An 18,050-nucleotide genomic window follows, 5' to 3' on the forward strand; every position below is an offset into this window, starting at 1 on the left:
AGAAGAACATGCTTCCATGTTCATTAAGGTTGTCAGCAGGATGGAGGTTCTGGCTTCCTGGCTGGCTGTCAGCAAGGACTGTTCTCAGGTTCCAGAAGCCACCCACGATCCTCAGCTCATTGCCCCTCCCTCCATCTTTAAAGTCTGAGACAGCAGGGCAAGTCCTCACACTTTGAATCTCTTTGACCTCCCCTCTGGCCTCATCTTTCCTAATTTCCTCATCCACCACATCTGACTCCAGCCAGAGAAATTTCTCTGCTTATAAAGCACAAGTGGTGAGATTGGGCCCACCTAGAACATCCAGGCTAACCCCCTACCTGAAATCTGTAACACAAATTACACCGATTCCCTTCACAACAGTACATAGAGTAGCATCTGAACGAATGACAAGGGCACAGATATCTTGGGGGAAAGGGGCATTTTTATTTATTTGTTTGTTTGTTTATTTTAACACCTTTATTGGAGTATAATTGCTTTACAATGGTGTGCTAGTTTCTGCTTTATAACGAAGTGAATCAGCTATGCATATACATACATCCCCATATCCCCTCCCTCTTGCATCTCCCTCCCACCCTCCAATCCCACCCCTCTAGGTGGTCACAAAGCACCAAGCTGATCTCCCTGTGCTATGCGGCTGCTTCCCACTAGCTATCTATTTTACATTTGGTAGTGTATATATGTCCATGCCACTCTCTCACTTCATCCCAGCTTACCCTTCCCCCTCCCCGTATCCTCAAGTCCACTCTCTATGTCTGCATCTTTATTCCTGTCCTGGAAAGGGGCATTTTTAGATTTCTGCAACAACAAGGAGTTCTCTCGCAGGGACTAAAGTCTAACTTGAGATCTGAGGACAGGAGGTTGGAGGAAGATTTGGAAGAGGGTGCCTCAGATGAAGTCAGAGGAAGCCCAGTCCTCTTGGAGCTCCGACACTAGTTTAATATGGGAAGCAGGCCAGGTGACAGGTGATGGAGGGATAGGGTAGGACCAAGAGCAAAGGCCACTTTACAAAGAGCCCAGCAGCCTACCCGAAGGATCTACTCTTCATCATCAGCCACTCCCCATTGGTTTGTTGCAATCTTTTTCCATATGTGGGATCATTTTCTCTAGGTGTGTGATTTCAATCTATCAAGCGCACAGTTAGAAATATTTGTTCCTCTTCTATGTTTTGGAAGATTTTGATTAGCAGAGGTGGAGCAAAAAGGCTCTGCTTAGTTCTCAGCCAACCAAGAAATCTCAAGTGCTTTGATAAGTGAGCTTTGATTATCCTGATCACACCCAGAGGCAGTGCCTGCAAGGGTTAACTCTATTAAATTGTCAGATATTTGAGATTATTCACATCTTATGGGAGGCCTAGAAAGGTGAGAGACTTGCCTAATTTTACACAGGAAGAGAAAGAGTGAATTCCAATCCCAGTGGCCCTTTGTTATTGAGGGAGGAGTGTAGACAGTAAATGAGAGGTATAATTTTCTTCTGATTTTTTTTTTTTTTGGCATCTATCCTTCTACTCTTATGCCTAATTGGATTTATTTATGTTTTCTTTTTACTTGTTTTGCTTAATTAGATCAGCCAGTGTTTTATACCTTTTATAATGTTCTTTAAAGAAACATCTCGTTATTTATATACTTCATGTTTCTTTTTTTCTAGTTTATTACTGTCTGCTTTTGTCTTAAATGCACTTTTCCACTTTCTTTTCATAAAGTTGATATTGTTCTCTTACTAATCATGTGGGTTAAATGTTTTATTTATTATCATTATGGCTTAATAAAAATACTTAGGGTTATAAATTTAACATGGCATAAAATATGTATACTTCTCAATTACTCATACATAATACCCTCAACACTATAATTTTTAAATTAGTCTGTAATTATTTTTTTAATTTCCTCTTTGAATCAGGAGTTGTTTCAGGGGCTATTTCCATATTTTAAAACATCTAAATGATCAAGACTTCTGTTTGCCCTTTTGTTATTAATGTTTTAATTTCCCCATTTTTGAATTATTTATTTCTATTCATCTTTTAGTTGGCTAGGATATGTCTTTAGATTACGTTTGCCAAAAATAATTTCTGAGCGATTTATTTTCTATGTTTCTAATTACTACTGTTGCTTTTACACTTCCTTGTGTTGGTTTTCTATTGTGGTGTAAGACATTATCACGCAGACAGTGGCTTAAAACAAGCACTATTTACCATCTCACAGCCCCTGCAGGCCAAGAGTCTCTGCCTGGCTTCACCCAGGGTCTTAAGAGGTTGCAGTCAGGGGTCAGCCAGGTGAGGGACTCATCTGAGACTGAGGTCCTCTCCAGGTTCACATGGCTTTTGTCAGAACACATTTCCTTACAACTACAGAACTTGCTTCTTTAAGGCCAGTGGGAGGAACTCTCCAGGAAGGTCATAGCCCTCTTTTAGAGGTCTTCATCTGATTAATTCAGATAACCTCCACCCAGATAGCCTCCCTTTTGATTAACTGAAAATCAACTGATTTGGAAACTTATTTATATCTGCAAAGTTCCTTCACCTTTGACATGTGCTATAGTCTAATTATTGTGGTAGCATCCGATTGTACTTACACCCTCCCTACACTCAAAGGGAGGGTTGCACCAGATGTCATCTTAGAATTCTGCCGACCATTTCCGTTTTAATATGTCTTTGTCTTTTCATCTCAGTTTGGTCTCTTCCTTTGGTGCCTTGCTTCATTTTTATAGATTCCATAACATCTTCCTGAATGTTGAAGGGAATACATATCCCTGACTAAGAGCCTGTCTCTCTTCTGACCCTGGCTGGGTCCCCCTGTCTCTCACAGGCCTCCTGATTCCAGCCTGTACTTCCTACATGGCTCTTATTCAAATATGACCTATGGAAAAGAAGCTTTCATGTTTTAGATTTTATCTTACTCTTTCTAGATAGTCTTTGGTTATTGCTTATAAACTACTCCAAGTTCCCTTTAACCATGTTGCAGTCTTACCTATTTGGTCACACACGCATATGAGGTCCTTTCTAGTAATACAGGCAGACAGGTGAGAGTTTTCTATGCTTCTATAAACTCCCTATCAGTTATAAGGAAAGTATATCACTACACCAAATTCTGCCACGTGTGTGGACATTTATTATGCAAGCACAGAGCAGCATTATTGCCTATGCTCCAAACTCGATGGAGTCCCAGCTCTCTACTTTGCGCTCTACTAGTACCTTGCATTAAAAGTTTATACAGTACAAAGCAACAATATTCTAACAATAGGAATGGCCTGACTACCAGATGGACCCAAGTTACTAAGGCCCTTTTAACTAATAATTGCACACTTATACTTAGGAATTAAGCAGAGGAGCCATCCCTAGTGATAAAGACCAGAGGGCTCCTTAGCTCCTTAAACTGAGTTCATATAAGGAGGGAGGTTGTCCTAGACAATTCATTATCTTGAACACCACATATTTCACCAATAAAGACACTTTTTGACTTTTCTTTCTAGTAATGGAAGATTTGGTAATTCAAACTGACCTACTCTCTGTGAAAAACTAGAAAAGCTGGATATAATATTAAACAACACAAGGCTGCTTGGTGTCACTAGAAAACTTATAAGAAAGTAAAAATTGCTGGGCCAAGGGTAAAATTACAGACAAACTAGGGGTGGGGGGGGTTAAAAGATACAAACTACTATGTATAAAATAGATAAGCAGCAAGGATATATTATACAACACAGAGACTATAGCTAATATTTAATAATAACTATATATGGAGTAAAACCCTTAAAAATTTTGAAAAAAGAATAGAAAAAGTGGGAGCACTCCTGTAACTCATTTTATGAGGCTAATATAACCTTAGTTCCCAAACTTGACAAAGATAGAAAAAAAATTATAGACAAATTGCACTATAGAATAAATATGCAAAAATCATAAATAAATAATATGAAATGAATACAGTGAAGTATAACAATGATACTACATGACTATCAAGCTAGCTTTATTCAGAATACAAGATTGGTTTAATATATGGGAATCAATTATTATAATTCATCATAATAAGATAATCAATGAGAAAAATCAGTCATCTCCAGAGATGCAGAAAAAAATTTATAAAATTTAGCAACCTAAGAGAAAGAAGAAAGAAAGAAAGAAAGAAAGAAAGAAAGAAAGAAAAGAAAGAAAGAAAGAAAGAAAGAAAGAAAGAAAGAAAGAAAGAAAGAAAGAAAGAAAGGAAGGAAGGAAGGAAGGAAGGAAGGAAGGAAGGAAGGAAGAAAGGAAGAAAGAAAGAAAGAGAGAAAGAAAGAAAGAGAGAAAGAAAGAAAGAAAAAGAAAGAGAAAGAAAGAAAGGAAAGAAGGAAGGAAGGAAGAGAGAAGGAAAGTAAAGAAAAGAAAGGGAGAAGGTGAGGGAGGAGGGAGGAAGAAAGGAAGGAAAAAAACCAAATGAGACAAAAACATATTTGAGCAACCAAGGAGAAACCCTGATAATGGGTTATGAGGGAAACATTAATAGTGAATAAATATTGTGCTTATTTAGTTACTGGTTGAAAGCCTGAAGGAAGATAAGGATGGCATCTTTTATTGAACTTGTTACTGGAGGTCCTTTTCTAGGTGAAAGGAAGGGAAAGAAAATAAAGTTATACTATTTAGGAAAAAAACACATTAAACACAGGTTTACAGAGGCAAAATGATTACTTACACAGGAAATATGGAAGAGTCTACAGATAAAATATTAAAAGGAAGTAAGCCTAATGAGGTATTAATATAAAGTGAAAACATAAAATCAATTTTATTTCTATGTATTTGCAATCAGAAAGTAAAAATACAAATTTTAAAGAAAAGGTACAATTAACAATAAAATAAAAAAAATAATACTTAAAAATGTAATAGAATGTATGAAAGCACCAAAAAAATCAAAAGAAACATTTAAATACCAAGATACAGTAAAGAAAATGATAAACATTAAATAATATGAAACATTAAATAAAGATACAGTAAAAAAAAAAAGAGATTCTAATCGGGAGATATACCATGTTTATAGACTGGCAGACTCAACATTTTAAAGATGACAGTTTTCCTCCAAAGATCTGAAAATTCAGTGCAATTTCAACCAAAATTCAAACAGGATTTATTGTGGAACTGAAAAAGCTGATTCTAAAACATGCATGACAATGCAATAGGCCAAGACTATCCCAGGCACTTTTGAAGACCAAAGTGGAAAGATTTACTCTAATGATTGTCACAATGTATTATACATGTACAGTAATAAAACCAGGGTGGCACTGGCACAAGGACCAATGGACTAGAAAAGCACACCCAGAGATAACCTATACATACACGGATGCTTGATTTATGTTAGAGGTAAAACTACAGAGCAGAGGGAAAAGAAAGGTCATTTCAATAAACAGTGCTGGGGCCATCTAACAATAAATGAAATATGATTTTATCTCATACCATACATAAAATAAATAGACTCAACAGTAAAAAGCAGAAAAGCTTCTAGAAGACGACCTAGTGTAGCATATTCCTGGCCTTGGGTAGTGAGTAGTCTCTCTTTTTTTCCCTTGTTTGTTAGCTTTATTTAATTTTTTTTAAAAATTTTATTGGAGTTTAGTTGCTTTATGATGTTGTGTTAGTTTCTAGTGTACAGCAAAATGAATCAGCTATACTTTTACATATAGTGAGTATTCTCTTAAGTAGAACGGAATAAGCACTGACCTTAAAAGAGAAGGATGAAGTGGTCTACATTAAAATTAAAATTCGATGTTAATCGAAAGAAACCATAAAGAGTTAGAAAGTGAGCCACAAATCCAGAGATTTTGCTAAGCACTGAACATATCTAATTATGAAAGGACTCACATCCATCACATAGAGAGACTCCTACAAAGCTGTGAGAAAAGGGAAGACAGTGGGATATTAAGATGGTCAAGAGACTAATGTGTAAGGCTGGTCCCACCGGCTCCTTTTTTTTTTTTTTTTTTGCGGTACACGGGCCTCTCATTGTTGCGGCCTCTCCCGTTGTGGAGCACAGGCTCCGGACGCGCAGGCTCAGCGGCCATGGCTCTCGGGCCCAGCCGCTCCGCGGCATGTGGGATCTTCGTGGACCGGGGCACGAACCTGTGTCCCCTGCATCGGCAGGCGGACCCTCAACCACTGCGCCACCAGGGACACCCCCACCGGCTCCTTTTTGTGCTGTGCACGTGCCCACCGATAGTGATTTTTTTTTTGTGTGGATTTTTAAAAACTGTAACAATGTTTCCAATACTGTATTAAGAATATGACTGTAATATTGTATGACATAAAGTTTTTTTATAACGATTCATTCATTAGTGTATATACTAGGCTACTGTGAAGCAATTGTATTGATTACAACTAGGCGACCATAAAGCAATCATATTGCTGCTTCTTTGTTATCAATGCATGAATTGTTGTACCTGTAAATAAATATGAATTTCTTTTTCACATTATCTTTTCATTTTTGATGTCTAGTGTTAGTAATACACATAACATCTACAGTGTTCTGTATCATATAAGACAATACTGATGTAGGTGCTGAAACTAACATATCATTGTAAAGCAATTATACTCCAATAAAGATGTTAAAAAAAATGTTCTAATATTGGATTGTGGTCATGGCTTTACAACCACAGTTGACCCTTGAACGGTGCAAGGGTCAGGGATGCTGACCCGCTGGGCAATTTAAAATCCATGTATACCTTTTGACTCCCCCGAGACTTAATTACTAATAGCCTACTGTTGACCAGAAGCCTTACCGATAATATAAACAGTCAACTAACACACATTTCGTATGTTATATGTATTATACACTGTATTCTTACAAAAAGCAAGCTAGAGAAAAGAAGATGTTATTAAGAAAATCATAAGGAAGAGGAAGCACACTTACAGTACTGTACTATACTTATCCATACCATAAATTTACATCATCTGTTTACAAGATAGTGATTTTAAACCTTCCATTGCTTCTGGTTACCAGTTTGCCATGCTATGGAACATTCTTTTTTAGACCCTCTCGTCATCCTGTCTTCTTAGCACACTGGGAGTCACTGGAAGCCCTGCTAACACCTAGAAGCTTTTTTCTCCTTCCCCTCTCACCTTCATCTAGCATGTTACTCCGTGGGACATTTTCCAGCTTTGACTCCCGAGCAAAATTCCACTTTTAAGAGTTTCTAGCAAAACCTTTTCTCTCTTGAAATGCTATTGTCTCGCCATCAAATTTTAAAAGTCTGGTATGAAACTTGACGCTGAGCGAAGGCTCTGGGTGGTGTTTGTTGTCTGGGGTAACCAGCCAAGACTTTGGGCTTAGCGCTTGTGACAAAATGGCTGAGGGAAAATACAGGAAGTGATATTTCAAATTACTTTGGTGCTACATTTATTTCATGGACTATGTTCCATAAAATGCCATTAGCCTGCTTTACTTCCAAGCTGAAAAACGGCAACATTTGGCCTCATTCCCCCGACTCTTGTTGTCTGCAAAGTCCACGGGAGGAATGCAGCACCAGAGACAGAAGTTAGTAGACCTAGTTTCAATCTTGGCTTGGCACTTGCTGTGCGTATGGCAAGTTACTAGAACTCTGTATCTCAGCTACTTCATCTCTAAAACAGTGAGAATAAAATCCACCTCCAGGACCTTTTATGAGGACTGATGATCTAATGTACTGTGTAAAACTCCTGGTCCTGCTATTGTGTGGGACAGGGAGCATGGATGCCTCCCACGGGCAGCCCCCCAGTTGGTCCTGGGGTGCCCACCTTGAGGATGGACTTGATTGCCTCCCACCCGACTATACAAAACATTAGCAAGTCATGGAGATGTGTTGAAAATTTCAGACAGTTTAAAATTTTATTTTATTGAAGTATAGTTAATGTACAAAGTTGTGTTAATTTCTGCTGTACAGCAAAGTGATTCAGTTAGACATGCACACACACACACACACACACACACACATAATTTTTTGTATTCTTTTCCATTATGGTTAATTACAGGTACTGAATATAGTTCCCTGTGCTATACAGTAGGACCTTGCTGTTTATCCATCCTGCATATAACAGTTGCATCTGCTAATCCCAAACTCTTAATCCATCCCTCCTCCACCCCCCTTCCCACTGGGCAACCACAAGTCTGTTCTCTGTGTCTGTAAGTCTGTTTTTGTTTCATGGATAAGATTATTTATGTCATATTTTAGATTCCACATGTAAGTGATATCATATGGTATTTGTCTTTCTCTTTCTGACTTAATTCACTTAGTATGGTAATCTCCAAGTCTACCCACGTTGCTGCAAATGGCATTATTTCATTCTTTTTATATGGCTAAGTAGTGTTCCATTGTGTGTGTGTGTATATATATATATCACATTTTCTTTATCCATTCATCTGTCAGCGGACATTTAGGTTGCTTCAATGTCTTGACTATTATAACTGGTTCTGCTACAAACCCAGGGGTGTAAGTATCTTTTTGAACTATGGTTTTCCCCAGATACATGCCAGGGAGAGTGATTACTGGATCATAAGGCAACTTTATTTTTAGTTTTTCGAGAAACCTCCATACTGTTTTCCATGGTTGCTGCACCAATTTACATTCCCACCAGCAGGTAGGAGGGTTCCCTTTTCTCCACACCCTCTCTAGCATTTGCTATTTGTAGGGTTTTTTAAAATTAATTAATTAATTTATTTTTGGCTGTGTTGGGTCTTCGTTGCCGTGCGTGGGCTTTCTCTAGTTGTGGTGAGTGGGGGCTGCTCTTCATTGCGGTGTGCGGGCTTCTCATTGCGGTGGCTTCTCTTTGTTGCAGAGCACGGTCTCTAGGCATGCGGGCTTCAGTAGTTGTGGCTCATGGGCTCAGTAGTTGTAGCTCGTGGGTTCTAGAGTGCAGGCCCAGTAGTTGTGATGCACGGGCTTAGTTGCTCTGCGGCATGTGGGATCTTCCTGGACCAGGGTTCGAACCCGTGTCCCCTGCATTGGCAGGCGGATTCTTAACCACTGCACCACCAGGGAAGCCCTGCTCTTTGTAGACTTTTTGATGATGGCCACTCTGACCAGTGTGAAGTGGTACCCCATTGTAGTTTTGATTTGCATTTCTCTAATAATTAGCAAGGTTGAGCATCTTTTCATGTGCCTATGGGTCATCTGTATGAAAGACAGATTTTCTACAATGAAGCTCAATATCACATGCAGCAGAACTGCTATATCCCCACCACATCATTCTCCCTGCAATCGCTTTCCAGAGGCCAGCAGCTCCATGCACAAACCAACCCCTCCCAACCCTGCCCCCATGAACTGTTGGCAGCATACTCCAAGTTTAGTCAGAAAACTGATCCAAAATCTGAAAATGAGGCCAAGAGGTGGCTAACATGACCTCTCAGTGTCATATGGGGGCAGAGGCCACCCAAAACATCTAGAAATATGTGCGGAGTTTCACTGTTTCCCATCAATTAAAAGCTTCAGACTTGTGAAGATGCATTATAAATGTATGCCCGTTAGAGATGTTAGTAATTTCTCTCTGCTGGAACATATAACCCCAGTTTCTGTGGGCCTGTTGGACATTAACCACTTTTGTACTGTAGCTGTGCCTGTATCTGTATTTACCTTCTTAAATACTCTTTGAATCTGGTGTATTAATTAATTGGTTCACCCATTAATTAATGGGTTCATAAAATCTTTGATCTGTGCTTATTTGTTATTTACTTGAGAACAATGACTTTAACTTTTTGAAAATTATATTTCAATGTCTCTAACTGAACATAAATTAAAAACAACCTTGAAATTAACCTTCCATTCCTACAAAAGCTGTTTTTCATAGGTTTTACTGATTCTAGCTTTCTTTTGGGGCTCTCCAGAGCTTCCAGAGCTATGGGGGGAAAGTGTTCTCATGATCTTATCATGATCTATTTTCTCTGTCATGTTCGTGTGTCCTACAACATTAAGAGGTTTTCCTTTTCTAAACCCCCTTGTTCCCTGGACTTGTTGCCCCCTTACAGCTCTTTCCTCTCTAAATTGAGATTTTGCCTGTCCACTCCCCTCTCCCACGTTTGTAGCCTCCACTCTTGCCTTTTGACATTACATGTTGCCAAGTGGCAATGGTAACTCAGAGGGTCACTCACATCATGCTGGAGGCAGAGAAGCACTACACTTGTCTATAAAGAGCTTCTCAAAACAACCCAAGTCTTTGACCTCCAGCTGACATGGATCCAACTCCTAGGAAACAATGTGATACATCAGAGCCACATGAAACAGCCAGACTACAGTCAATGGCTACAGCAAAAGGACATAAGTTCAAGGAATACTTGGGTACCCATGTGATACTCTGCCCTACAGTGTGTGTGTGTGAACTTTGTAACCTGGGTCTGTGGTAGGGGTAAAATGAGTTTTGTGTGTGGTTCAGTCTATCTCTTCAAACATTCTGAATGATAATTAGCTTTGATTTTTACATCTATTCATAATGATAGCAGAGGGCAATGCACAACAGAAAGGGGCTTGCAAGCTTTCCACTTAGCAATTAATTCTATTATTAAATGCTAAGAAAAAAATAAGTGCCTGCCAGCTGTAGCTTTATTATGTTTTCCCAGAAATAATAATGAGAAGCCTGTGGAAGTATATTATTTATTTCTTCTTTTCTCCCGCACCCTTGTAGGAGAAGAAAAATACCCATGAGTGGTTGCTCCTTCCATGCAAAAATAGAATTATTCTGCTATGAGAAGGTGGCTTGGACAGGGCATAAAGACCAAGGTTGGTATATAATGGAACGCTTCTTTGTTTTATTTTTGTTTATTAATTTTTGAAATGGAGCATCTAACTCTGGGCCAGAACCTAAGCAAGAAGGGGATTGAAAAATAGGGAGCTTTTGGAGCTTCCTCTACAAGAGGTCACAGCCATGTACACATGTGAATTAAACCAAAATGAGGTGAAAGGTACAATAGCGAAATAAAGAGTGCCTGGGAGCACAAAGAGAGGGTGGCTGACTTTTGGTGGAGATGTTAATCATCAGTCAAAATGTAGCTATTGAGTAACTTCCGCCAGCATCACACCAGACAAGTAGTAGGTTCTCAAAGAATAGGAACTGACTCTGAGTCTAAGGTGGATTCCTGTTGCAGCCCCCAGCACACTAAGGAACAAAAAGGAGACTACCTTACACCTCCCAGTTCACATGTCAAATTCACCATACAGGGAGGCAACAGAAAGGTGCCCATTAGTGTTTGCAAAAGAGAAGCAAGGTCAAACTCAGCATTGTCGATAATTTAGCCCAGACAGACTCCAAGAGATTTAGATTACTGTTTAATTGCCTGGGACATGGATGGAAAACTAGGACATACAGGGAAAAGTGTTGGACTTGACACTCACTGAAATCTGACTTCTTGCATCTACCAACTGTGTGACCTCGGGTGTATTGCATACCCCTCTGAGCCTCAGTTTTGTTATGTATAAAATGGGTATAATAATGCCTCTTTTAGAGGAATATTATGAAATTAAATAATATGTGGAAGAATTTCTGGAATATTGTAAGCCTTCAACAATGATTTTTATTTTTTGAAGACTCACATTGCTCTTGTGGTTTAGAAGTCATGTTTGTGGTGAATGAAACTTGGCTTTTCCATACCATGGCCTTATCTGTGAGATCCATTACATGGGTGCTGCAAAAAAAAATTGTGTTCAGTGAAGACACTCAGGTGTCCACATCTTAAATCCCCTAATTTAGAGTATTTCCTCCTCCAGTTGGCCCAGTCATGAAGGCTTGTAAGGGAGTCAAAAATGTCTAATTCTCTCTGATTCTGATTCACACTCCATGTCCCTGTATGATGTGTGAGCGTCACTGTGACTGTTTAAGCAGGTTTCTCTAAACCAGAGCTTGTAAGCTGGTAACCCCTGGGCAAAATTTGTCCTGAAGATTTTTGTGGCAAGTGCAGCATTTTTGTTTTGTTCTAAACTAAATGTGCATGCCCTTGAGTGTGGGGTATACTCTTCATTAAGCCCCGGGCTCCTCACCCCGTGTCTCAGGTTTGAGTCAGGTAGAATGTCACCTGCTGGCTCCTGTAGGCCACCTGAGATCATGACCACGAGTCTACTCTATGTCCACCTCTAACCTGAGTAATACACAGCCTACTGCTATGGGTTTGGGAGCAAAGACAATAGTTTCCAAACTAACCTCCTTGCCCCGAGACTCTCTCCCTTTAATGCCTCCTTCCCACTGAAGGTGATTGCAGAGATGTGGATGCACATAGACCCATGCATTGGTTCTTGTGATAGCACTATGGATATTGCACAGTGATGGGTAGATGGATGGATGGATACTGCTATATTTTCTAACTCTCAAAAAATGGTGCATCTTATAATTTGTATCAACAAAGCAAATGACTTCACCAAGTTATGAGCCCCCAAATTATCAAACCACATTTTCAAACAAAGAAGTTTTGAAAGAAGAATCTTCTTACTTAAATCTCTTAAGGGATTTCTAAAACAGACAAATGTTCTGTTTCCTGAAGTCTCAACTTCATCTCTTCCAACAGGGGTATAAAAATATAGGTGCGAAGGAGAAGAAGGGTGACTAGAATGGAATTACAAACAAAATGAAACTAGAAAAGAAAAGAAAAATGTGTTGAGACTTCAGGGCTAGGTTATATTTTTTGATTTCTGTTCTCAGCAGAATATTGTACAGTTATAAGTAATGCCAATATATTTCCTAAACAGAGCTCTGAAAAAATTATAGAGGAAAATTAACCAAATTAGCATTTTATGATTATTTCTGAGAGTGAGAATAGTTATGCTGTATGGCTTCCTGGAATAAATTAAAAAGTGTTTATTGAGTTTTAAGAAGATTTGTGTTTCAAAATAACTTTGAATTCATGGGCGAGTTGGGAAATATAAAGTTTTGTACTGGCAGGAAAATTCCTTTCAATTAATCAATAGTAAGAGCAAGCTGAAGGGAATTTCTCAAACTTTTAATGAGTTTTTGAGGAAAAAAATCTAGATAAACTCAACACAGCACACTTGAAACAATTGGTTAAATACAGTGGTAATCTCATAATTACCCAACTATAAATTCAAATCCCAACTCTACCACTTATTGAGTTAACCTTCATAACTCTTTGAACTTCAGGTTACTGATTTGCAAAATGAAATGAATATTAACATAATAGATTTTTATGAAGGTTTAAAGAGTTGACCTATGCAAAGCCCCGGGCAGGCATTAGTATATGATAAGAACCAAAACACTACTACTTTATCTAATTTATCTTTCTTTTCTTTACCTTTTTTCTTTACCCCTGTGATCCCAGAAGAAGTGTTGGTGTAAATAATGTTTGCATCAATCTGCTTCTCTAAAAATCAACTTAGTCTTCATATATGTCACACACACACACACACACACAAACATACACACACACACACACACGCACTCACACCCTAAATCACCCATGGCATTTCCTTCCTTTTCAGATAATTATTTTGACAAAAGGAAAACCTTTTTTTTTTTTTTTCTGTTTTGACTGTGTGACTTTGACTTCTGGCTGCATTTTACCCTGGATGGTGACTTACTAATGTTGCACTGAAATTATGAAAACTCACTCTGCTGTGACTTACACTATGTGATCAACAGTCTATTTCTGACGACTGCTGCCAGCTTTCCAGGCTCAACTTCCCCTTTCCCCTTTGCCCCACATCTGGGCAAATTGATAAGAAGCAGTGTCTGTGTCCTTCATCACTTGAGCGATGGACATTTCAAATGATGTAAGCACTTACCTGGGAGGGTACCCGATCCCCGCTCCAGCCCCATTAGTGGTAAAAACCCAAAGCTTGATTCCTGCTCCCTTGCCCTTGTTTCACTCTTGACTTTCTGCTTAGAGAAACTTTTTTCTGTTTGCTATGTGAGCAGTAATCTTTATTTCACACCCATTGGTGCCTTTGTGTCATTTATTCCAACTGCCATAAAATCCCAGGAGGGGGCCGCCCAGTGAACTGCAGGCAATGGTAAGTGACTCTCGCATCCTGCCAATAGAAGCTCTGGTATCCATGCTTCCAGGTGTTAAATGGATTAATTACTAAACACCCATTCATTCCTCCTGACACAGGCCTTTAACACATGCTGTTTCTTCTGTCTTTAGTATTCCTCTACCGAGAGCACTACTGCCCATGACTCTTCTTTCAGATGAACTTGACCCACTTTTTTTTTTTAACATCTTTATTGGAGTATAATTACTTTACAATGGTGTGTTAGTTTCTGCTTTATAACAAAGGGAATCAGTTATACATATACATCTGTTCCCATATCTCCTTCCTCTTGCGTCTCCCTCCCTCCCACCCTCCCTATCCCACGCCTCTAGGTGGTCATAAAGCACCGAGCTGACCTCCCTGTTCTATGAGGCTGCCCTCTTTCTTTAAGGAAAATTTACTTGACTTTCCCAGTCCAGGTTGAATTCCTTTGTAACAAGTGCTCATAGATCTCTGTTGCGCTGAGTTTACAATAAGATAAATTGTAACTATATATGTCTTAGTAGAAGCATTTGATTACTTTTCCCTCCCCCATTTGATTACCAGCCACTGACAGTAGGAGCTGATCGTGTTCTCCATGGTTTACCCAGCACCTGACCCAGTACATGACATATGGACAAATAATCTAATACTTTTTGCTTTAAGCATTAGAATACATCAATGCCTTGGCTAGACATCGTCCCTGTCCTCTGTGTGTATGTTTGCATACATAAGTGTGTGTGCACACGCACACACACACAATGCATACGTATCCACAGAATAAATCACAGTGAATTTAGCATTCCTCACTCTTTCTTCAGATGAGCCTCAGGTTGGCCCCAGGAACTTGAGAAAGGGAAGAATCAGAGAGAGATTCTTTTAAAACTTTGTGTTTCAGGGAGGGTGGGAGGGAGGGAGATGCAAGAGGGAAGAGATATGGGAACATATGTATATGTATACCTGATTCACTTTGTTATAAAGCAGAAACTAACACACCATTGTAAAGCAATTATGCTCCAAAAAAGATGTTAAAAAAAAAAAACTTTGTGTTTCAGAGGCAGATAATTGATGTGGTTCCTCATTTAGCCATTTACAGGCTGGGTAATTGGGAGCAAGTCACTTAACCTTGGTGACAACCAGTTTCTCATCTACAAAATAAGCAACTATAAAGCAACATTGCAGTGTTGTGGTGAGGCCTTGAATGTATATGTGTAAAGTGCTCACTAATAAAACCTATGAAACATGTATGTAATAAACTGTGCCTATTTTAATGAAAGTGTCCTTTGCTGGGTCAACTCGAATAGCAGCCCTGAGCCATATGTCCAAAGCAGACTTTAACAAGTAGGCTTTAAGGGATTAAATCAAATCAAAAGATTCACCTTCTTTGAACTCAGGCTTCCCTTCATAAATCCTTTTAACTTATATATAAAAACTTCTTAAAGCCCTGTCCCCTCTTATAAACATACAAACTTCATCTCTTTATTAATGGTACTTGAAATTTAAATCAAATCAAACATTCAAGTCATGTACACTGGAGAAATTCAGGTAAGTTAGCCCCTGTGATCTGCACATCCCTCCCTTCTACACTCTCTGAATCTCTACTCTAAATTGGCAGTGCTCTTCAGTAACCATCACCTCCATCAGTGGAGGGAAAGAGCAGACACAGCTCTGATGGCAGCTCCAAGCGGGATGTGTCGGTGCCGATATACAGATCTCCGAAACGCAATCACTCCGCATTCAACTTCCCACCCTTCAGTCTTTACAATAACTGAACTAAAACTCCTGGGGCCTTCCCTTGTTCCACGTCACTGTCACCAGCTATCTGTGAGAGCCAAGGTGGCCTCAAGCCTCCTCCTGCTTCCTGAGGACAGAGAAGAGCCGCACCATCTTCCGGTGATGGTCTGGCGGGTCTGCCTGGGGACTGGAAGCTGGGGAACGCGTGGATTTGCCCTGGAGCTGCTGTCTCAGGATCACTACTGAATGTTTGGGTTTTGCCACGAGAGGAGTCCACGTGCGATTTGGAAGCCAGAACGTGCAGCAGTCACGGTTCTGCCTGAGGGGTTTGTGTGCGGCCTGGTGCTGTTGCAGCTCTGCTCATCGTTGCTCATCCATGGGCTCACCTTGTGGGTGAGGGGCAGAAGCCAAGCTTGCACCTCCTGCAGCTTCCTCCTCCCCTCCCCCTCCAGCTTCTCTGGATCCTGGGCCAGACTCATGCCCATCTCTGCGGTGAAGGGCACCGGCAGATCTGCACCCGCATGCCTAAGATCGGAGGGGGTGAGAGGCACACCAGGCCAAATCTGTCCTTGCTCTCTCCCACTTAATATCTACCTTTCCTTCCCAACCACCAACTCTGCTGACTTCAAACTCAACACCAGACACAGGAGCAACTGCCCTAAGTGGACTGCTTCACCAGCTCCAACAATCCATGAGGTCAGTAGCAAATTCTGTACCTATATCTTTATAAGATATAAGCAATTCTTTAATCTGTATCACACATAGTGATTCTGCTTATCTGGTCCAACTGTAAATAGGGAAGAAATGGTCCTGTGTCTAGAAAATTCCACATACGTGGGGTGCAGAGCACTTTAGAAGGGTGGTTAAGGAAGAGATATGGGGACATTCCTACAAAAGCATGACCTGTCATGTGTTCTCTGATAAGAAGACCTTTTGCTATGACCCTGAAAGTCATCCATGAAGATGCACAGATCTTGCTGTGAATGCATTTACGGTGGAAGTAATCAAGTGGCAAACTAAGGTGTCTAAGTCAGCAGGGGGATCAGAAGCAGAAGCTGACACAGGAGATGGAGAGAGGTTGGGCGGGGGGGAGTGGGAGAGATGAGTGACAGATGTTACGGGGAGCTCATGCCATTACCTCATTGTGCAGTCTGACAGTTGGTGTCAAAATGGGAAGAGCATCTGGACACACTGAAAATTACAGTTTCATGCCCTCAGCACTCCAACCTCTTGAATAATCCTTTTTCAAGAGAAATTAATGCACTCTTTGATTCAGCACTGTTTTGTGCACTGAAGATAAATCAGTGAACAAGGAAGAATAAATATTCCTGCCCTCATGGACTTTACATCCTAGTGGTAGTTGATGAAACACTTTGATTTTCTGGATGATGCTTTATGAGAAGGTTTGGTCTAGCCATGCAGAGTGGAATAGGTGCCCACTGGTTCTGGAAAAAAAGGAAGGGAACCTCTAAAAAGTGTTGAAAGCATCATATTACAAAGAAGAACACTTAAGAAATGTCCTCTGAATGCTTTCTGGGGGGTTTTCCTGCTCTTTCCCTAAAGATTGAAAATTGTTTAATATGTTCTTTCTGACCAAACACCTGTCAAATTCCAATTTTTACTTGATTTTAATTAGGAGCAAGAACTAATACCCTTTTAATTAATTGCACGTCTTCTCTCCTTAATTCCTCTGCTGCTTCTTCTTCCACTAGATAACCCCCAAACAGAATTGCTGTAGAGTTGAGGAATCTATTAGTCTGAGACCATGAAGATAATGAATATACAGCCTCACAAACACTTAGGTATTTGGATTTATTCACATGTTCTTAATTAGTAATGATTCTACTTTAGTTTGAGTTGGTTATCTTGAAAAATATGAATTTGTTCATCAAATGCTCACCAATCACCTCCAATAGTTTTTTTTCTTTCTTTTTTTTTTTTTGTCATACATGAATTGTTGAGACAAAAGAAGAAGAAAATTTCCCTGTACCAAACCATCATATTCTTCATTCTTGTGTACCTGGGTAAGGAATGCATCATATGAATAGTGGATCTTTTCTTTAGCCTGACCTCCTAAGTGAACTCACCTCCAGACACTAAGAGGCACTGCATGGGGTTCCCTATTTCTTTACTGTGGAAATCAAAGTTCTTTTTGCTTGTCAGTTTCTATAACTCTCTTCCTCTCCCTCACTGATCACAAGAATCAATCACTCACTTTTAGTTCTTTTCCCATCCAAATAGCTCGCCAATCCATGCCTCTTTCCTATCACTTTTCTCAAGATTTTCAAGACTTTCCTGACTTCCAAGCCATCTTCATGTTACCCAACCCAGAGAGCCTTCTGATCATGGTTTTTATTTGTTCATTTGTTTGTTTTCTTCAAACATTT

The sequence above is a fragment of the Leucopleurus acutus genome, assembly GCF_964270905.1.
Source record: "Leucopleurus acutus genome assembly, chromosome: 12".
Lineage (NCBI taxonomy): Eukaryota > Metazoa > Chordata > Mammalia > Artiodactyla > Delphinidae > Leucopleurus > Leucopleurus acutus.